The sequence below is a fragment of the Pseudorasbora parva genome, chromosome 4, assembly GCF_024679245.1.
Source record: "Pseudorasbora parva isolate DD20220531a chromosome 4, ASM2467924v1, whole genome shotgun sequence".
Taxonomy (NCBI): domain Eukaryota; kingdom Metazoa; phylum Chordata; class Actinopteri; order Cypriniformes; family Gobionidae; genus Pseudorasbora; species Pseudorasbora parva.
Genome location: NC_090175.1, coordinates 55,323,560 through 55,347,336, shown reverse-complemented (window position 1 = coordinate 55,347,336; position 23,777 = coordinate 55,323,560). Strand labels below are relative to the sequence as shown.

At 39.0% G+C, this 23,777-nt stretch overlaps 1 protein-coding gene across 19 annotated transcripts in view; it reads left to right on the top strand.

The window, feature by feature from the left end:
- The first annotated feature begins 4,049 nt into the window (after positions 1-4,049).
- The window catches only part of mbnl2 (muscleblind-like splicing regulator 2), a 103,569-nt gene continuing 83,841 nt past the window's right edge, over positions 4,050-23,777 (top strand). For 10 of the 19 annotated variants that reach the window (XM_067442253.1, XM_067442247.1, XM_067442243.1 and 7 more), the window contains exon 1: positions 4,051-4,306. The gene's annotated coding sequence lies outside the window, so the exon portion shown is untranslated. Of the gene's footprint in view, positions 4,307-15,122; positions 15,380-16,161; positions 16,264-23,777 lie in introns of those variants that run through there. The other 9 variants (XM_067442250.1, XM_067442246.1, XM_067442244.1 and 6 more) reach the window with 4 other exon arrangements.

The following is a 23,777-nucleotide window of genomic DNA, read 5'->3' as shown; positions in this document are numbered from 1 at the left end:
AATGACATATTCATCATTATGGATTTTTTTCTTTCCCAGCATGAGAAAGTGTGCAAATAGTCCTTTATCAAATACAAAAATCTTTGCAGTGGTAAAAGTCTTGCTGTCACATGCCCGGTATTTTTCTTTGAGTCACGACTGCTTGTAGTGAGATGAAACCACAAAAACATGTGGAGAGAGATGAGCAGGAAAACAAAGCTGTACTCTTTCACTTTCACAACACAAGACAAAACAAAACACAAGGTAGCTTATATCGAACGGTCGCCATGTTCATTTTAAGGTTATTAGTTTATGCTCATGGGATATTCCCATTTATTACTTTTATGCAGCTTTACACTAAATGGGACCTATTATGCAAAAATCACTTTTAAGTGTGTGAACACAACCACCCTATACTGGCATAAATCCACCACTCCTTTTTTAAATCTTCATAAATCATAAGTAGTGTCTCAGAATACGCCATTTGCAGTTTGTATGCAATGTGATGTCACATGCTTAAGCCCCACCCAAGATTGCTGATGGACTCCGCCCTATTAGCATAGACTCCGCCCCTTATCTCCTCACCAGGGCATTCAAGTAAAAAATATATATTTATATTTAAAGTTATTCAGTCGAGAGCAGTGAGTGATTTTCTGTCTTTTATTCTGTTTGATTCATATTAACAGCATAGCAGTAGGTACTATATATTATGCTGCTATCTCTTTAATACACAGATCTAATACACACATGTGATTTCTTTACATTCAACCGACTTTATATTAACTGTGTGGGAGTTCACAGCACACTTTAATTCAAAAGACATAGACCTGCACTTAGAAAAACTTAATAGATTAAACATAACAAATCCCTTTAATGCCCCCTGGGTGCTTTTCACGTGTATTGATCAAAGACTGTAAAAAAATATGGACGTAGTGTCCGTGACGTCACCCATAGGATTCTGAAGTTTTGAAGAGCAGTTCGGAAGTGTAAAGTAGAGACGAGCTGGCCGTTGCCATCTCACACCCGGATAACAGAAAATGGGCAAAGAGGCGGGACGTAGGCGGAGCTGAGGTGACGCAATGACTAACAGACAGCGGATAAATGGCTACCTGCCACTCAAAGTAACCACGCCCTTAATTATGCAGAACGGGGGGGAATGGATAGCTTTCCTGTTGCGCCAGCTATGCGCAAGAGTTTTGACGTAAATGGGCACTAAGTTACAACTTATGCACTACTAAATATTTTTGCATTGCACCATTAGTTAGCCTAAATCTATGTATAAACTAAATATTTACAGAAGCCTCCGATCAAGAGTAATGTTAATGGATAGAATAAACTATTTAAATAAGATATTGCTTATGTACATGTTCTATATACATTTATACATTATTGGACCACTTTGACCCCAATCTGCCCTATTAATGGCCTGCATGTAATAAAGTTTCTCAGAAACCTGTCTATACTGATGGGATGCTCCGTCTGACACACAGCTTTCTGTGTGCGTTCTTCGGGTGTGTGTGCTCAGAAATCCATATATCAGAAGTTTAGAGTATTTTTCTTATATTTGACCTTTATTCCAACCTGCTGTCTCCACTGTCCTCTGAACGGTTCGTTTGCTACCTGCTTCTATGAAGCCCATCCCTCCGAAAAACACAATAGTCTTAGATTGGTTAGATGGCCAAATGTAGTTTCCTGTATTTTTATTGGCTGAAGTGCCAAGCACAGGTTGTCTGGAAGCCAAGCCCCTTACCGTTACGGGCAGAAGTCACATCTGCGGAGACTAGCGAGGGTTTATGATGTCACCAACCCAGGAAGAAGCTTGTTGTAGTCCAAACCGGCCGTTTTTGTAGGCAATAAACTGCCATAACTTTAAAAGACAATATCTCCGTTTGCATTGAACTTTCAGCGTTGTAACTTTCAGACACTGTTTATGCTCAAGCAGCGACATTACACACTAACTCAAGTTAAAAAAGTCAAATCGCATGCAACCACCCCTTGAAAACATGATCTGTGGGGTATTTTGAGCTGAATCCCCACACACACATTCTGGGGACACCTGAGACTTATATTACATCTTGTAAAAAGGTCTCCTTAAAAACAAATTTCCATTTGTGGTAACATGAAAATGAGCTGATTATATTCAAATCTAATCAATAATTTAATATAACTTCATAAACCTGACTAAAAATATTAATCAAATATCTTTGCTCCATTTTCCATTAAGTGTTTAAATGTATGTAAACATTTCTTTATTCTACTTTCAGGAAAACAGATGTTAGATGTCACAAAACTTCCTCATATGCTGACGTTTACCAGGTTAGTGCAGGGTTGCCAACTCTCACGCATCTGGCGTGATTCTCACGCTTTCAGGCTCTGTCTCACGCTCTCACTCCGCCCAACTCAATCTCACGCCAAATTGCCAAACCTGCTTTTGATATTAAACAAAGCTATAAGCTTTAATTTTTTTAAATGTGTTTTAATGAAATTCAAACAATAAATAGCGTTTTGGCGCTAATGTGGCATAATGTTAAAGCCAGAGGCGTTGAAAAGCGGAGTTGCATGCTCTCGTCTCCCTGCGGCGCGCGCTGGTCACGTGGCCCATGAGCGCTCAATACTTCTAGCGCTCTGCCAATGCATTTAAATGGCTTAAGCGGATACACAACAGTTTCACCATATAGATGTTTGCTGCAAGTTTTGGTAAACAGTACAGCATAGTGTTAGTGTTTATTGATTATTAAGTCAGCCAAATTCACTGGATCGTTTTATTATGGCGAGTGATAGAGATGCAACATTGTTAACATTAATGTTATTCTTGTATTTAGCCCTCAGGTATTCCTTACTAATAGGTCACACTCATACTCATTAAATTATATTTATTGAATATTTTGAGGAGATCTTTTGGTTCTAAATACTATTTGTGCAACAATTATTGTCAATAAATGACCACTTAAAATATTTTTCTTCTAATATTTGTATTTCTTCTAAAACTTATATTACAATTAGTGTAGTAATTAATATTAAAATAGAGAATTCCAATTAAAAAAGGGAAATTAGAGTCATTTTGTGGCTAAAAAATATTAATGTGTATTTGTAATGCCATTAGGTGCCTTATGGCTCTTTAATAAATATACATGTATCTAATCGAGTTGCTCAAAAATATATTGCAGTCTTTGCATTCTAATAAATATTTAGATATGATGATCAAACACTAGATTTCTTTAAATGTGAAATTTCAAAACTTAAATAACTTGCATCCTAATCTTTTTAATGAATAATGATACTTATATAAGCAGTCACAAGTGAATATTAAGGAATGGCACATATAATTTGACCGAAAGAAATGTTTAAACTAGTGCCAAAACAAACATATTATTATGTACAGTATATATAGCCTACTAGATATAAACTGATACTGAATCAAGATCAAAAGCATTACCCCCCCCCCCCAGCCCTCAAAAAATCTCACTCCAACCTAAACTTAAAAGTTGGCAACCCTGTTAGTGACATTATGCTATTAAAGCTAAACTAGAATACTGTTACTAAACAGTTTTTTCCCCCTAATTGTTGTCATTACTTGTCAATTATGCATCTAAAAAAGTAACAACTTTCGTGTTATTGTGGGGCCCTATGGGCACAGGGCTCTCACTCACTATCTGGACATGTAAACTGTTGCGAATTCAATCGTCTGAATCTAATCGTCACCATCTAAGATGAACAACAGGCCTTCAGCTTGTTGATTTAACAGCACTGTAGCCCACATCCATTGTACCCTCGGGAGATTCACTGTTGTTTCCACGGCAACAAGCAGACCCTTGCCCTTCCCAGGGCTCCTGACATTCATTTGGACTATACCACCTCAGACTGTAAATAGGGGGGCATTACCACCACTGACACGACTAGTCTCCTGACTAAATTGCATGAACTACACAGTATTGACATCATTTAAAAAATCATTAACGTATAATAATGAATTAAACGTGTATTTAGAATATTTTAGGTGTATTTGGTGTCAAAAGTGGCAAATGCCCCCCCCTCTTTCCAGTCACATGACTGGTTCCCTCCTCCCACGATCTGTCAGAGCAGCTTGTTGCACGACCAGCTTCTTGGTAAACTAACTTGAGTTCGGCGTTAAAATCTAAACCAGTTGCCTGATAAATCGCGTTTCGCGCGGACCGACGAGAATGTTCGCTTCGGTTAGAAAACAAGCCTTAATTCCCTTGACCTAACGAGTCGTTTACGACAGTTTCCATCGAGCTTTTTTTTTTTTTTTTTTGCTGTCTGCGTGATTTGTGGTCAAGAAACAGCAGCGGCAGGTCATGGTAACCAGGTAAGCACCAGGTTAAATTCACGCTTTTTCAGTAGCGATAATCTACATTTGATTGTTTATTTTCAATATTGGGTGTTTTATGGCAACGCAATGCTTGTCATTGCAGGGAGAGAGCGTGTTTAGCTAACGTTGGCTTCGTCGCTCAGTGATGTCGACATGGGTTTAGTAAATGTAAGGTCTCCTTGTTGTCGAGGGATAAATAAATAGATTGGGGAAGAAAAAAATAAATAAAGTGCGCGAATGAGCTCGAGAAGTTTACACGAAACGCCCGCGTGCTGCTACGTCGTAAAAAATACCCGTTAATGGCCGTTAAATGTGTAAAAATCAATGAAAAATATGCGTTGACAGCTCATTCATTTTTTTGTATTGTATAACTTAGTTGTCAACGGTTGTTTTTCCGCGACATCATCCGTTTAACGTTACTTCGTGATGGGAATTAATTTGAATTATCGCGTCAATTTTATAAAACCGTTATGCGAGTTTACAGAATATAAAGATACATTACAAACATTTTATATCCTAAAACGGATTCACACACATTGCTTTAGTTAAAATCGCTGTCCGCTCAGGCATGTTTACTGTTTAAACGAGGTTATAAATTGATCCATACGATGAATAATCCGCTCGATATTTTCTACGAAATAAGAGTTTTATTTCTCTGTGTTAACGCACACGCAGGGATGACGTATAATATAAATGATGATGACGATGAGTTTAACACTATACTCGTTAACTCTGACTTCATTGTGCTCGGTCTTTTCCCCGCGTGAGAATGAATTTAATAAATACATCACGTCAGTTTATAAATAACCCGCGAACCTGGAGGATTTCTGTCTTTGCTGGCTTGATATGTAGAGATTGATATCCATCTCAAAACTAGTCCTGTCATGATGAAACCACTCCCAAATCCCGCACCACACCCCGTGCGCGCGCAGCTGCACGTGACAGCCCGACAACTAGTACATTATGGAAATCATTACCAGCACATAACTACTCTTGCATTATAAATTATCGGTCTACTCTCACACGCTTGTTATAGGCGTATTCAATATGAATATTCAACATGCTAGTTTAAAGTGCTTGAAGAATAGCAGTAGCTAGCTGTATTATCATGGTTCATATCCATAAATCATATTATCACGGTTTTTATATGTTTTTTATATGTTAAAGTAGCATGGTATTATCATGTCCAAACTATATCTTTAGGTAGTTTAAGTGGAGACATGCGAATGTAAGGTGAGTTACCTGAGAAAGTGCTGAGAGACATAGATATGGAAGAGGATATAGGCTAAGATGCTTTTCTAAATCTCAATAAGCATAATGCAAGTATGACCCAAATAGGAATCTAATTCCATGATCTAATTTTTATTTGCCCTCGCAGCAAGTATCGCACATTTCTTGTTGTTCAAGTGAATTAAGCCTCTGTCTGATAATAGTCTGCACATCCTGGTTGTTCAACTTAGGATAATGATTCTCATTCATTGAGGATGTCTAATGGGGGTAATTAGTTACCTTTGGGTTTTAGAAACCAGAATTTTAGTTTTGCATCTCAGTATAATGAACGGTTTACTGTAGAGATGTGAAAGAGCTGTCTAGAACAGGGGTCTTTAAGAATGTGCATTGCAAGTTTAAAGTAAATATTTTAAGTGGTATGCTAAATTATTAATTGGCATGTGCATTAAAATGTTTCTAGCATAATTATCTGCAGGGTTTACATTGCAAAGCTACACTCTAACACTGGATTTAAAACAACCCAACTACCCAAACAATGGGTTGTTATGTCTGACCCAGGATCTGGGTTACGCAAAAACTACCAAAACACTGGGTTGTTGCGTCTGACCCAGGAGTTGGGTAACACAAAAGCGACCAAAACACTGGGTTGTCAGTGTCACGTCTGAACCAAGAGTTGGGTAACAAAAACTACCAAAACACTGGGTTGTTGCTTCTGACCCAGGAGTTGGGTAGCACAAAAGCGACCAAAACACTGGGTTGTCAGTGTCACGTCTGAACCGGGAGTTGGCTAACAAAAACTACCAAAACACTGGGTTGTTGCTTCTGACCCAGGAGTTGGGTAACACAAAAGCGACCAAAACACTGGGTTGTCAGTGTCACGTCTGAACCAAGAGTTGGGTAACAAAAACTACCAAAACACTGGGTTGTTGCTTCTGACCCAGGAGTTGGGTTACACAAAAACTACCAAAACACTGGGTTGTCAGTGTCACGTCTGAACCAAGAGTTGGGTAACAAAAACTACCAAAACACTGGGTTGTTGCGTCTGACCCAGGAGTTGGGTTACACAAAAACTACCAAAACACTCGGTTGTTGCGTCTGACCCAGGAGTTGGGTTACATAAAAACTACCAAAACACTTGGTTGTTATTTTTGACCTGGGATCTGGGTTACGGAAAAACTACCAAAACACTGGGTTGTTACGTCTGACCTGGGATCTGGGTTACGCAAAAACTACCCAAACACTGGGTTGTCAGTGTCACGTCTGAACCAGGAGTTGGGTAACACAAAAACTACCCAAACACTGGGTTGTCAGTGTCACGTCTGAACCAGGAGTTGGGTAACACAAAAACTACCCAAACAATGGGTTGTCAGTGTCACGTCTGAACCAGGAGTTGGGTAACACAAAAACTACCCAAACAATGGGTTGTCAGTGTCACGTCTGAACCAGGAGTTGGGTAACACAAAAACTACCCAAACGCTGGGTTGTTATGTCTGACCTGGGATCTGGGTAACACAAAAACAACCCAAACACTGGGTTGTTATGTCTAACCCAGGATCTGGGTAACACAAAAACTACCCAAACACTGTGTTGTTATGTCTAACCCAGTATCTGGGTAACACAAAAACTACTCAAACACTGGGTTGTTACAACTTACCCAAGAGTTGGGCAACACTAATACTACCCAAACACTGGGTTGTCACATTGTTACTACTTTACTTTGTTACTACATCCATGCTGTATACCAGGTTTAAAGGCAACACTCAGAAGACCCCTGTTCTGGAATTTTCTATGTAAATGTAGTGGAGGTTAGATGAATTTGCATCAGGCATGTCCTATGCAAAAAAACTTTATTTTAAATGACTGCTACAGGTATGAAATATATCTTTGCATTTCCGTTTATTAATTTAGTAGATGCTGTGTTTTATCCGAATTTCTCCAATGCTGATTGCAAAGCAGATGCGAAAAATTCATTGCAAGGACATTTCACTCAGTATGATACATTTAGCATTTCTTCAGATGCACACAGCCCTTCATTTGGGTCACGTCAGCTCTAAAATCCGTCCAATAGCATCATCATGACAGATCAGCATGCTGCAAAGAATCGATTATAGTCTGAAACAGGAAGCTCAGAGGTGGTTTACATTTCTGTAGAACATTAACAACGTGACACATTTGATAAAGTAATCATTAAACGGCTCCACAAATTGTGATATGCAACGTAATATCTGTATTAGTCAGAGCTGCCCAGATAAATGAGGAAATACGTGAATATAAAATATTTAGGCTTAATGTCTCAATCTATATTAAGCTTAACATCCTGTTGTTGTTTTATACCAGAAATTATGTCGTGAGTTTAATTATTTACGTGATACTAAACGCTGAACCGTCAATTGTAAATAATAATATGTATGCACAGAAACGCTTGAGAAATACAAGTTGATTTTCTTCCACACTCTTAAAATAGTATGGTCTAATTCTACACACGAAAAACACTGGGTTAAAAACAACCCAATTTGGGCTGGGTAAATATAGGAAAGAACAGATGTTGGGGTAATTTTACTCGACAAATTGGGTTGTTGATTTAACCCAGCATAGTTGATTCATTTTCTACTATAACACTAGCTTTCTTTTTTTCTCCTGAAGAGGTTTCAAAAAGTCTGTGATAAATAATTCACAACTGGGTTGTTATGTCTGACCCAGGATCAGGGTAACACAAAAACTACCCAAACACTGAACGACTCCCTAAAAAACCCACGATTTAGGTCGAAAAAATAACCCAAATAACCTTTTTTTAGAGTGTATCCACCTTAAAGTAAGAGTGGCGCGTGTATATGTAATTCACTTCCTGTTGTTTTACCTGCTCAATATTCCCAATGGGTATTTGTGTCATTATGTTAGTGCCTTATAATCATAAACACATTGCTTTATAGCGCAAGTATTACTGAACTTTGTTATTCTTCTAGTTATTGACCTATAGTGGCTATTAATTAATCAGAAGTCTCGCACATTTAAAAAAATAGCTTACTTCCACATTGTAATATTGACACTAGTGGAGCAAAACAACACATTAAAGCTGTATAATTAGTTTTTGTGCATTATTATTTGACTAAATCATTTGGTATTCAACCTCGATTTTCAGCAATAAGCACTTTAAACCAGTGAGAGTGTTTGGTGTAATCACACAGAGTTGACTGTCAGGGTCATCAGGGTTAGTTGGCAGCTGCATTGAGTGCGAGTGTGTGTCTCGCCTCATTGATGTTTAAGCAGTGCATTGTTTTAACATCGTTTGCCGTTGCTTTTGTAAAAGCACTCTGGCTGTCACATAATTGCAGTGTGCCTGCGGGAACCTGAGCCCCTAAAAGCAGGAGGCTACAGCTGTTCTATTGATTTGGATGGAAACATTGTGAAGCGGTGTCTGACTCATCACTTCTACCTCACTGCATCATCCCTCACGTGACGCCGAGAGGGGAGGACGTGTCCTCATCGCCCTACGGAAACGATGCTCATTGTCATAGTGATGGGTTGCCAGGGGATGCAGAGACCTTGGAGAGATGCTGCGACTGACAGAGGTGTAAGACATGCGAGAGAATTCAAACTCTTTCTTCGGCGTGACTACACAAACACTGCCTTGAGGGCACGTACACTCTGAAGACATCTTGAAGGAGTAGATCACTCATAAATGAAGATTTTGTCATCATTTGCTCAGCCCCTTAGTGTTACAAACCAGTGTTTTTTTTCTTCTTCTGTCAAGCACTAAAGGCTGAATGCAGCTCTTTTCCATGCAATCAAAAGCCCTGTTTACACCTGGTATTAAAGGGGGGGGGGGGGGGAAACACTCAGTTTCAGTCAATCTCATGTCAATCTTGAGTACCTATAGAGTAGTATTGCATCTCCGAAAAGTCTTTAGTTTTCTTATACTTATAAAAGAAATATGGGCTGTACCGAGTCTTTCCGGAAAAAAACGAGCGCCTGGAGGCGTATCGTGTGGGTGGAGCTAAAGAATGACGAGCGCACAAAGTGGTGACGTCCTCAAGTGTGGAGATACCCTTGCTATCGATCTCAGCTAATAGATATGATCCAGGCTGAAATAAATTGAACAGGAGAAACAGCAGCAGCAGGACGTCCGTCTCTGTGGTATGGACTGTATTTAGTGGCCTGTCAACATTTGTGTGTGTTTACTCGCAGTTTATGAGGACATGATTCGGTTTATGGACTATTGTATGCGACTAAACCTTAGCAGTAGCAAGCAAAACGGTTTTGCACGTCAGACTAGTGTAACGTTATACAGAGAACAACAATGGAGTAACGTTAGCGCATTTGAATGACGAAGCACGCGATCGTGTCGTTTACTGATGTTTACTCACGCGACGATAGCCGACAGCACAGACATTCGAAGCAGTTTTACTCACCGGCTGCTTCCAAAGCAGGACCGAACCTTTATCGCTGTGACCGCTCCTTTAAAAACACACTTCTTGGAGTGTGGAGATCCACTTTGCGACGCGACTGAAGCGATGTTGTGAAGATTCCCGTCATTTCTGCGTTCAAATCGGTTCAAATGCAGCGCTGCCTTCCCAGAATGCTGTGCTGAAGTGTTGAAGTCGCTTAATGTCCAAGTGGAGGAATGAAGTGGAGCGCGGCGCGGACTATAACCGACATAAGTGTTCACGGACGACTGGATCTGCAGCTTGAGCGAGTGTTTATGGGCGTGCATTTCCTCTCTCGCTCTAGTCACGCGCGCGCACCCTACCGGGAGAAGAGCCCGTACGGCCCATACAAGGACCTTCCGCTCTATTAACGTCAAGTCGAGCCATACTCGAAAAAAACTCTCCGAAACTTGTGAGAAACTGGAAGGAGTATTTTTGACACAGAAATACTCCATCAAACGTCCAACATTAGTTTTTGAAACTTTGTCTATGTTTAGGATGGGAATCCAAGTCTTTAACAGTGTAAAAAGCTCAGTATGCATGAAACAGCATTCCCCCCCCCCTTTAAGATGCATTTTGGTCGAAGTGATGATGCTATATACAGGTGTAAAACAGGGATGGAAATTAACTTTTTTGTCCACCGGCCACTGTGGCTGGTGGATTTCAAAATCTACCAGCCACTCAATGTTTTAACCAGCCACTTTCTTGTTTATAACCGACAATGTGTAACTGCACGTGAAAATTAATACTACAAGTTCTACAATACTTAAGCTGTTTATTTAATCTCAAATCTCAAAGAAATACTGACATTTTTTCTTTCACTCTTATACACACACAAACCATGAACTGATATACATTTCATTAAATGAGTAGGGCTCTGTGTGCTCTTGTTTTTTAGTTTTTTTTTTACCTGGATGTGGCATTTGGATGATTTGTGGTCTTTTATGGCTTCCAGTTTTAGGTTTTTAGTACCAACAATGAAACTACTAGTTTTGACGACATCTGAAGCGTGTTGACGACATACCGAGCAGAACATTGTCAGTAGGGATGCACCAAAATAAAAATTATTGGCTGAAACCGAAGCACTAAAAGAAATGATGCCAATTATCCATTGCATTTATGGCTAATGCTATGACTGTGTAACTTTACTAAAAATCAAGGCATTGCAATTGCATTAATTAATATTAAAGTTTCAAATAATAAATCAATTACAAATTATGCAAATATTTATTTAGCACATTTCAACAACCCACAGTATAAATTATAAAATAAAATTCAAACTAAATTGTTTAACTCGACCTCACTCATGTGTACATTAAATAATAATGTTCATGCCTACTGGCCTGCAGAAAGGTACAGAAATTGAATAAAGTAATCAAATGTAAAATAACTGCATATTTAACTGTTTACATGAAAGATTAATCCTTACTAAACTTACAAAAGCTATTCAATCAAGAGCAGTGAGTGATGTCCTTTTGTTTGACATTAAACATAGCAGTAAAGGCTAACGTTATTTCCCCTTTAAGACCTAATAGAAGGATATGCTCTTCTTTCACGACTGTATAAAGTTCACTTAAGGCATATTCAGACTATGTCTGCTAGAATACTCATCAAGATGAACATGTTGGCATACTTTTTGTGCGAGTTTGTCTGTTTAAGCATAAGACTTGAAAGAGAACTCAATATTTGCGCGCTGTGAGACGGGTGCGCGCTTCCGGATGACAGTGACGGATCTTCTCTCAGCGCGAGCGTGAGTTCTTATCCGCGTCTTCTGGCACTACATCTGGGTAATGACGGCAAAAACGACTGGTCATATTCGGATATACGGCCGCACTCGCATGCACTGAACACAGTTTATAAAGAGGGGAAACAGTATGCTATTTTTATTTACCCGCCACGGTGGCCGGTAGGTGAAGCGAGTTTACCCGCCACAACTCAAAATCACCCGCATTTGGCTGGTGGCGGGTGCTAATTTCCATCCCTGGTGTAAAACCTATAGAGCTTGTCCATTTTCGACCACTTTAGAGGTAGAGGAAGGTAGAAAACATATTACTGGATTGCTTTCGTAGTGTAAATGCTCATGTAGTCAAATACATCCAAAAAGCCACAAAAAGACCCCCACTCTCCACAGATTGACCTAAGTTTGGTTTGAAGGTGGAAATGTTCTCTCACCATTCCTGATTTCTGACACACACTTACAGCGTTCGGCTGGTCTCGCGGCTGTCAGAGCAGAAAGTTGTTTTCCCATTGTCTCTGGGTGTGTTTTGTACATTATGGAAGCTTATTTTGTCCATTAGATGGAAAGATCTGGATAACACATTAACCTGCCAATAGTCCCTCATCATGAAGAAATCAGGACAGAAGTGGTTGAAAGTGGACAAAAGAGACAAATTAAAACATCAGGTGTAAATGGGAATGTGTCTTCCTCATCTACTTGTGATCCAATCGACCAAAATACATCTTAATAACAGGTGTAAACAGGGCCTAAGTGTATGGTGATTGAACCTGTCAAGCTCCACAAGGACAAAAAAAGCACCATAAAGTTAGTTCATATAATCCATGCTCTGAATTCGAAGTCTTTTAAAGTCATACAATAGCTTTGCATGTGGAAAATATATATTTTTTCAAGATAAGAAATGTAAAGTTTAAGCTAGCTCAACTTGCAGATTATTATTTTGTATTCACCCATTTTGATTGCTCTGAACTAGGGGTGACCCAGGATAGTCGAAGATTCGATGACTCGATATGCGGAGCCGGATTCGACCACTGATCTCATAGTCGAATCTTCGCGGGTGTTATGAAACGAGGATCATACCGTTTTGGCAATATGGGGATGCTTAATACTTCAAGCCGAGGCGCGGCGCTGAGTTTCGTCCGGCCCCATTCAGGGGGTCGCACACCGGATGTGAAGCTCAGCGCCGCGCCGCATCTTTAAAATTCAAACACATTTTTTTCAATGAGTATAGGTACACCAGCGGCGGCATTCGGGGCCTGTCCGCAGCGACTCATGAAGTTCTTCAAAATCATGCCGCGCCACAGAGCTCCATTTCAAAGTTTTATATCAAATTAATATCTTTCCCTCAAATCGCCAATATACGTATACTGATTTCACCGTTACACCCACCATGCAGCTCTTCTGTCAGAAGTCGATTCAAAATTGAGCTTGCGCATATATAATGTGCAAGCTCCGGCGTGCAATACCTGAGACGCGGCGCTTAGCTTCACATCCTGTGTGAGACCCCCTTTAGGCACAAACGGCTTAAGAATGGAGAATGTGCATTTCCTCTCTAGGCAAGTGTTTTTTTTTAGGTTTAGTTATCAAAGTGGTCTTTTATATATGTGATGTTCTGTATTTCGATTGCGGCTTTATGAGAAAACGGTTTATCCACCACATTACCTTTTATTTAAACCAAAATAAGAAAGCCATTGTCAATTCGTCTGTCAGTTGGCAGGCAGTTTTGGTCGCTTTATTAAAAGTTATTGCAGTGTGTAAAGGAAAATAAAAATAGTTTCACCCTCCTGCTGACTAGTGTCGTGCCCCTCCCAAACCAATCACACACACAGATGATTCGACTATCAGTCGACTAGAAAGATTAGAAAATTCTGATTCGAATGTGTAAATCCTTAGTCGGGGACCCCTACTCTGAACGTATAATAATATTTGAGTAATCTAATTAATACTTTTAACCTAAAAATAGCATGCGATCTCAATTTTTTTGTAGTGGAAGCTACTAAGCTACTTTAACTAGCTAATTCACTAAATGCCAGCTTGCTAATTGGTTACATTGTGCTTTGCTAGCATAGCACTTGCTAAATGAGGACAGCAATATAATACATGTAACATTTATCTATTCTCAAACTCAGCTCATGCTCCACTCGTCACATGATGGAAACCCTACAAAAAAACCAACATAACAGAAACTCTTCTAAACTAGAATAACAAAACATTAAACACTACTAAATCTCACACTTAAATGTAATCTTGCACAAGAAACATAATTCTAACTCTTAATTTTGTAGGGTCCTATAAAATCCGTTTTATTTTTCCCCAAATTCCATTTTTTCCGTTTTAAATTTTGCAAATTCCATTTTTTCCGTTTTAATTTTTGGGAATTCCATTTTTTTTTAACCCTTTACTGTTATTTTAGTCAAAAAAGAGTGTGCTTTTAATGTAGAACATAAAACAAAAAAATAGAAATTACCCTAAATCTATTGAGGTAACAAACCACATTTACTTTTTAAGACAAATACTGCATGATGCAACATAACACTGCACTTCAAATATTAATAGTTATGAGCTTTAAACTTTCCAGTAAAATACATTATATTAGTTTTTATAAGTTAAAATGAAAGTGCTCCATTAGCTTTTTCTCTCCCTTTTGAGTGTCATGTCAAAGCATGCTGGGAAATGGATATCCCAGCCCGGTTTCGGTTAAATTTAAGTTAGTCCAAATTAGAAGAAACAAGTTCATAAAACGTAAAACAATTGACCAATTCAGATTACTTAAAATGTGTCATTTGAGAACTCAAAAGAAAGTTTTAAATTCTCGTAAAAGTTAATTTGTTTGAACTAATTTGTTTAATTAGAGTTGGCTCTTCAGTAGGTTTACAGAGCAGACTGCTTGCTTAATATCTGCTAACACTTTATGTTGATGCTCCCCATCAAACATTCACCTAGTTTTGCAACTGTCAGATTATTTTACTAACCCGAACCCTAACAATCTACTAATATGCTAATATTGCAAGGATACTTATTAGTAATGTCTAAAGTGGACTGTTGAAATAACCCAACTATTCCTGCAATATGCCAAATTTGTGCTATCTTCTGCTTGCCTGGTGTTTATAAAAAAAATCCTGTAATAGAGATTTATCCCTGTCACAGTGTATAGTTTTGGAAAGTTAGGGAAAAGATATCAATCCTCTGTTGCCGGGGCGTAAAAATGGGGGAATACCTTTAAGATCAGCATTCAGGAGCTTGTCATCGGACGCTCTGAGGTCAGCCTGCCTGTTCGGGGAAGCTCGGCCAACAACAGAGCCTCAGAGAGGGAAAGCTGGACGCTATTGGCTAGATTGTGGATGGGCGGCCCCTTGCCGGAGGCAGTCTGGCAGGAAGGGGTTGGTTGCGGGAGAGGAAAGGAGGGGAGGGGTGTGGGAATGGCTGGAAATGTTTCAGCCAGATAGTTGAGCAGCGAGCAGACGCGCTGGTCCTTTCTGCGCTGTTGCTGAGAGAAAATCCCCGTCTCGGCATGGGCCGCCAACTCACAGCTTTGCACAGGGAATGACAACGCTTCACGTGGCCGTTATATACCGGGAGAGCGTGAAGTGAAGGAGTCTGATTGCCGCACCAGGTGCACTTAAAGCGAGCAGGAGCGAGAGTGCGACGTGAACAGAAAGGAGGCTTCGTTATTCCAGCAAGGTGGGAGGAATAGAGAACCTTTTATCCTTTTAAAGTTCCTGCTTTTCTCAACACATGGAAATTTGCTGCAATGTGCTGCATGCGGGCAAGGGTGTGGAAAGAGAGGGAGGGAAATCTGAGAGGAGGTGTGGAGTTGTGTCAGTAAGTTACTCTGCCTTTATCCCATGTGAATGCCGAGGCTTTCCGGTTTCTTTGCCTTTGAATTCTTTAACATCTGTTAGTTAGTTTCAGTTTTAAGAGTGCAGTGCCTATATTTATGCACCTTAGAATAACTGATTTGTGTGAATTTGGTCAACCATTTGTGCAGAATTTGATTTTTAAGGTAAAGTTTGGTTTTCTGAAATTGAAAAGGCAAGGAAATTATGGTAGTTAGTGGTCTGATTAGCAAGGGCTTTATCTCAAATCTTTTCAGTTTTAAGAGTATAATGCTTATTTTTATGTGGTTAGAATGACTCGTGAATTTGGTCTCAAATCAAAGGCGTGTAGCATTTCTTGGAATATGCTTTGTGTTAGTTTTGTTTTTCGGAAATTATTCCAAGCCTATCCAAGGGTATTGGTCCTGCCTGATTAGCAAGGGCATCTAACGAACGCCTGCATCATTCATGGTTGGCCCGATCAGACCTCCGGTCTTGCTAGACGTACAGTTCAGACTTTCAAAGAGCAGGACCTGCGGCGTGGCAGGAAAAGGCCGCGTTTGTGTCGAACATTTGGCAAACGTGTTGGGAGGAAGAGCGTGTTTTTTTTAAAGAGGGAGACTGACTCTGCCCTTCCCGTTAAAATACCCATGAAAACAGTCCAGGCAGCCACTGACTCTTTATTAGCCGGAGCCGTGAGAGCAACAGCGCTCTTCTGAATCGATCAGAAACACGTTTAGACTCGGAAAGGTAATTAGCTTGCACCTTTTAACGCTTTACAACTGCCAGGCGTGTTTCATTAACAAATTACCCTTTATTACGAGACTATTTTAGTGGGAGTGCCGTATTGCGCACTTATAAAGAGAAGCAAGACTTAGTGCCAACATCTTTCCGTCAAGGCGAAAGTTTGTTGTAGAAAAGAGGGAGTATTTAAATGCAAGTTAATGTTGTGCTTTCATGAATGGGGCACCAATCTGGCTCCTTTACTAGCCTTTAAAGGTAAGTCAGTTGCTTTTTCTCTGGGACAAGTTGCAGGAGTTTCTGAAAACATGTCTGTAAGTCGCTAAGTAGATCATATCTGTGCCTAAATGATCTTCTTAATTAAATCGCACATCAGTTTCAAACAGCCCGAGGATCTGAGCGCGATACCAGCCAGGCATGGCTGCCATCCACGACGCTATAAATAGCTAGAGACGATGATCTGGGGGATAAAAGCAGCCTCAGTGTTATGAAGATAATAACTTGGGTCACTGAGATTCAGTTTTACATTAAGGCTATTATCATATGACACACCCGTTTTTGCTGACCACATTGAATCGCTGTCTTTCCAGCGTCTGTCTCCCTTGTGTTTGTTCCCTTATCAATCGTATTGTAAGCCTTGCTGAGTTGTGGATTGTTTTAAAACATGATCATTTGTTTTTAATGACATTATTGTGTGAGTGTTTATCAGAAGACGCTTCCCTAAACACTTTATTCATTCAGCTGTACAGAATGGCGGCAGCGCGTGATCTAATTACTGAAACATATGACTTTAATGAATGTTTACAGTCATTCGGCTCTTAACTATGAAGACATTAAGCTCTTTAAAGTTGCACTGTAAAAAAAAAAGAGGTGGTTTTAGTTATCTAAAATTCTACCAGCTGTGTAGAAAATGTGGCCTAGTTTTGTTCTTGAGTTAGTTCCAAAACAGCTATCGCCTTGACTTTGTCCTTAGCCTTCTCTATGATATGACCATGTAATTGCCAAAAACCTTCAGCTAAACTCTGGGTTTCCCCCCCAAACTCGACCGTTTTTATTGGCCTACTCATTCACACATTCGTCAAGAAAGTTTTAGACTTATTTGATTCAGTTTCAGAAGAGTTCTGAAGAATCATGGATGGATCCGATTGCGACAAACAATATTTACCAATCCGAGGTTAGGGTTTAGTATTATCTGTTGACCAATGAAGTCTTTAGAATTGGTTGCAGGGTGAGTTTGCACTTTGAGAAACAAAATCACGTCAATTAAAACTGTCTCTAAACCACATATCTTTATTCCTGACGTGTTGGTCAACAGGAGGCTAATATTAGATGCAGCGAAGTCCAAAAATGTATGTCAAACAATCCAGCATCCTGCAAATTAAGAGACCAATATGATGTAATTCCAGCTGGCTTAGGCAACCCAAATCCTGATCTGATGCCATGGAGGATTACCCGACATTCATCCTCTGGGTTTGGAGCCACTAGTATTGTAACAAAAGAGGCTGTTTCAATGGCAGAACCAGTTTGGAAAAGCCTACTCCTGTGACCCCAATGCCAGTTCACCGCTTGTACTGTCATTTTGAGCTAAAGTTGTAAATGGAATTGTTCTCAGGATTCATCATCTCTCGAACAGTATATCTGTAATTTGCATTGGTTTGCCTTGCTAATTAGCAGATGTCTTTTATCATGGGGTCACGTTTCTTTTTCTGAGGGGATCTCAGACTTGTTCGATACGTGGTTCAGCACTCTCTGGGATTGAAGCTACAGTCTTTCTATTACCAGCTTAGCTACTTTATCACAAATTAATTTGCAACCTAGTTGTGTACCACACAATTAACCCAGAAGTTACGCTATGTCATTCACAAGTGTTTTAAAGCAACAAATGGGACGGAAATTGATTTTATCCATTTAAAATGATTAGGGCTCTATATGTTGGCTAGAGTATAAGAGAACTTGATAATGTAATCTGAAATATAAAGTTTTCAGAGTTACTTTCATACACAAAAATGGTGACAATTTTGATTTCATCAAGCACTTTTTGTGCCCCCCCCCCCCATATGAGCCATAGATTGGGCAACTTTAGCTACTTTTACGTGCATCCAAATAATTGGATTGATGGCTTAATCGAACTGAAAAGTATGGAAGCCCGTTTCCGCCACTAAATAAAAAAATTAAAAAAGTAATTGCAACTTTTTATCTTTACAACTTGCAATTGCAAGTTGTAAAGTCACAATTGTGACTTTTTTTCCCTCCCAATTGTGAGTTATAAAGTCGCAATTGCATGATATAAAGTCGGAATTCTGACTTTATTTCTCAGTCAAAATTGTGACTTTATATCACGCAATTGCGAGTTTATAACTCAGAATTCTGACTTTAACACTCGCTATTGTGAGAAAAAAGTCAGAAGAGTGACCTTATAACTCTCAATTGTAAGGAAAAAAAGTCAGAATTGTGAGATACTTCAATTGTGAGAAACTTCGCAATTACTTTCTTTGAATTTTTTTTATTTAGTGGTGGAAACGGGCTTCCATAGACAAGGCTTCAATGAAACGTCTCAATCTGCTAATTTAATTTCAATCGAATTGAAAAGTTGGTGTAGACTTTAAATATGATCAACAAGAAAGAATTAGGCATGTAAATGCTTAAATCCGACTAAAAAATACCTTGTGCATGCACAGTGCCATGTAAACGTTTTGCATCATATGAACATGTTTTACGAACTGGTTAGTGGATGAGACTGAACAATTATTTAATATTTGCTACAAAAACCTCCTCTGTCAGCTTTAGCATAAATTTCTGCTTTCATTCTAGATATGTCATCAAGGAAAACATGACAATTACACTCTCGAAAGCTCCGGTGACATTATCATGGTGGCTTTCTCTGGTTCTGAATGCATAACTGAGTGCTACACATGCGTAGTGATCGGAATCAGGTGTTAGGTTGATTGGTGTTAGGTTTGCCCCCTAAAGTTGACCAGAAGAGGCTTAGTAGACCAAACTTTTATTAGTCGAATAGACCTATTTGTTAATGGCGTGTCCTTGGGGTAATTTCAGTATGTCTAGCAGGAAATTCAAATGTTTGACTATCATCCAACGACCTCAGATATGGCTTATCATTTGAAACATGTAAGTACCAATTTTACATAACTCTAACGTTAACCTAGATAAATGTGCACTGTTGTTAGGCACATATCCAAGTGTGTGTGGGGGGAGTGTGGAAGCTAAAGAATAAGCGCACTTACTGCACTGGCACAATCACTTGAATTTATTAATCTTAAAATACTCTATTGTTTTGTTCATACAGATACGAGTAATGCATCATTCAGAACTGTATTTGTGTAAACTCACAATAACAACAAACAGTTGTGCTTTTGTAAAATAAAGAAAACGAACAGAATGGCTTTCTGCCATCTCAGTGAACTGGAGAGCAAATTAACCGAAACTTTGCTTATAGACTGCTTGCCATACAGACATGAGAAAAATATAGAAAGCATGAAACATCTACTTTAAAACAAATCCAATTCAAATAGAAATCATATACTCTCTGATTATGTAATCCGCATGAACGGTGCATTTATCTCTAAAGACGTGTCCACGATACAGCGGAGATGGCGAGCCAGCATCGTTAACTTCATCTTAATTTCCAACACATTTATAATCCTCACTTTTGCCGGTGCTCGATGTGTGCGCTTTAGCCCAGAACAGGCTGTATTTTCCATCGCCAGTATATATTTAAGTACTTAAATTTACAATGGCAAGAAAAAGTATGTGAACCCCTTGTAGAAAATGTGAATAATTTTAATAAAATAAGAGATATATAAAATGCTTGTTTTTTATTTTATTTAGGCTGGTACTGTCATAATAAGATATTTTACATAAAATATGTTTTACCTGTAGTCCACAAGACAAAACAATAAGCTGAATTTATAAAAAATACCCTGTTCAAAAGCTTAAAACGTTATCGTTCCCTGGTTGATCCATGGCTGTGTGTGTGTTTTGTGATGGTTATTCTTGAGTCCCTCATTTGTTCTGGGCAGGTAAGCTGTACAATGCAGGGTTGCCAACTCTCACGCACTTGGCGTGACACACGCTTTTGGGCTCTGTGTCACGCTCTCACGCTGCCCAACTTCATCTCACGCCAAATTGCCAAACCTGCTTTTTATATTAAACAGTGCTAGGCCTAGAGATTTTATTATTATTATTAAGTTTTAATGCGAAATTCAAACAATAAATAGCGTTTTGGTGCTAATGTTAAAGCCAGAGGCGTTGAAAAGCGAGTTGCAACCTGCTCTCGTCTCCCTGCGGCGCGCGCTGGTCACGTGGATCATAGGGCGCTCAATACTTCTAGCGCGGTGTCAATGCATTTAAATGGTTTAAGCGGATACACAACAGTTTCACTATACAGATGTTTGCAGCAAGTTTTAGTAAACAGTGCAGCTTAGTGTGCATTGATTATTAAGTCAGCCATATTTGCAGGATCGTTTTATTATGGAGAGTGATAGAGATGCAACATTGTTAACATTAATTTTGTTCTTGTATTTAGCCCTCAGGTATTCCTTACTAATTTGTTCACACTAATACTCATTGATGGCCAAATGTGTCCATACACCATTACTATTTTTCAATTAAATAAGTTTTCTATATTTTAGTTCAATAATGTTTATTGAATATTATGAAGAATTTTGGTACTATTTGTGCAATAATTATTGTCAATTAATGACCACTTCAAATATATTTCTTCTAATATTTTCATTATTTATATTACAATTTGTGTAGTAATTAAGGTTAAAATAGAGAGTTCTAATTCAAAGAGGTAAATTAGTCATTTTGTGGCTAAAAAATAATAATGTTAATTTGTAATGCCATTACCCATGCAGTAGGTGCCTTATTGGCTCTTTAATAAATACACATGTATCTAATGTAGTTGCTCAAAAACTGCATTTTAATAAATATTTAGATATGTTCAAACACTAGATTTCTTTAAATGTGAAATTTTAAAATGTTAATAACTTATGCATCATATTAGAACTTAGCATCCTAATATTTCTAATGAATAATGATACATATAAGCACACACAAGTGAATATTAATGAATTCAAGCACATATAATTTGACCCAAGAAATGTTTAAAATAGTGCTAAGGCAAACACATTTTTCCTTATTATGTACAGTAAGCTATATACTACATATGAATTGATACTAAATTAAAATAAAAATTCTCGCTCCAACCTGAACTTAAAAGTTGGCAACCCTGACAAGTGACAATGTTCTTCAGGTCCTGCACATATGTCAGGTTTCCATGTATGATTTAAAGATCCCTCTTTTTACACTGAGGACGATTGAGGGACTCAAACACAACTATTAAAAATATATATATATGTATATGTGAATGATCGAACATTTTTAATAGTTGTGTTTGAGTCCCTCAATCATCCTCAGTGTAAAAAGAAGGATCACACGTGTGTGTGTGTATAATACATAATGCTTTTATGATTGTCATAATTATGTGAAAAGGTTACTGATAGGCTATTGTAGGCTGCAGTAGCCTATACTTGTTAATAAAGGTAATAAAAACATCATCACAGTAGTCCATATGAGACATCAGTGGGTTAATTAGAATCTCTTGAAGCATCCAAAATACATTTTATTCCAAAAATATCAAAAACTATGACTTTATTCAGCATTTTCTTCTCTTCCCTGTTTGTTTTCAATCCTCAAATAAAGATTTGAACGGTTATGAATCCGCGTTTTGAATGAAGCGTATACACTGATTCATAGCCGTTTCAATCTTTATTAGTACAGTGTGCATACACTTGCATACGCTCTCGGACTAAATATAAAATATCTTAAACTGTGTGTGAAGATGAACGGAGGTCTTACGGGTGTTGAGCGACATTAGGGGGAGTTATTAATGACATCAATTTAATTTTTGGTGAACTAACCCTTTAAAAACTGAACATGTCTTTTCAATAACGTGTGAGGCGAACGAAAGTCACTACAAATGCAGCAGAAGAAATTTAATTCATCACGAGAGCGCGGTATGCGTGTCCAGTCTGGCACGTTTCCAGATCGCACATGGAAGCTAAACTTTCATATGAATTAATTGAAATGTTGAAACACTCGCGTTTCTCTGCACCGCTCCCTTATGAATGCCTGAAGCCGAGCGCATTTACATTCTGTGAGTGAGATCCCTTCCCTTTTGTGTGGGTTAAAAACATGCAGAAATAACTCCCTCTACTGGCTGTAGTCTTTAGGCCTCTGGCCAAAAAGTCCTCCGATGACACATAATGACGATATTTGCGTCATTGGAGGATTTTTTCAATAAATAAAATGCGTAATTCTTTCATCTCAGGGGGATGTCAGTCACCAGGGGATCTCAGTACCATAATTCGAATTCACTGCCGGGTTTTTACTAATACAAAGCTTAATGCTAAATCACTGAAGTTTCTTTAATTTGATGCGTTACTTGCCATTTGTTAATTGTTTCTGCACCTATTTTTTTTCCAACTCATGCTGTATATAGTAGAGCATATGCTTTGAATTTATAATTGTAGCATCTGTTGTCCAGCTGTACTAAATTGTTTTTATTTCTATAATAAAATCAAAACGACTGTGGGGCCGTGCCGCAGTGGGCAAGTAATGCAATCGGCCGAATGCCATGTAGTAACACCGTCAACGCTGACTACCACAGCAAGCCTATTCCCTACGGTGACGTAAGATCTGATATTGTACCTTTTTTTTGTGTGGTAATAGATAATTGCATCCGTGGAATGCACAGCTTTGCTGTTCAGCCAGGCGTCCTCCTCCGGAACCACTAATCATTGTGGGGAAGGGCGGGGGCGTGCAGACAGCGCTAATCTCTGCAGGTCACAACAAGGATACCGCAGCCACCTTGCTACCTGCACACCATCTGTCTGCCCTCATCAGCCTCTGACTTGCTGCCATTCCTACTCGGTTACAACTATCTGTCAAAGCTCTTGCTTCTCTGAACCCAGAGGATCTGCAGGTGACACTGTGACTTGGCAGTATCTTGCACTTTATTGGCCACTCTTGTTGAATTCGATGCCTGCTTGGATATTATCATGCCATTTAGACTTGACTAACCCTGTTTTTACTCCACGCTTTCCACGTTTATCTAGCTTTGAACTATCTACTGAAGCACTCTTGAGTAACCTGAGGCCTAGTCCACACGTACACGGGTATTTTTATTACCGGAGTTTTTCCTCCTCCGTTTTAAAAAACAATCGCGTCCACACGGTTTAAAAAAAAATCTGTCCACATGAGAACGCAAAACTACGCTATGATTGGCTGCCTGATTTCCACATGGGTCCCATCCACGGCACCGATGCACATTGCACTGACTGAGGGATGACATGGAAGTGAAACCCTTCTACAAGTTCCTTTATTTTGGACTCAGTGACAGGTAACTGTACACAGGTGCAGGGCCGAAGTGGACTGTAATAGCTTCACACACTTGCTTTACTATTTTTTATTATTGCATTCTGGCGCCTTTGTTCTGCAAT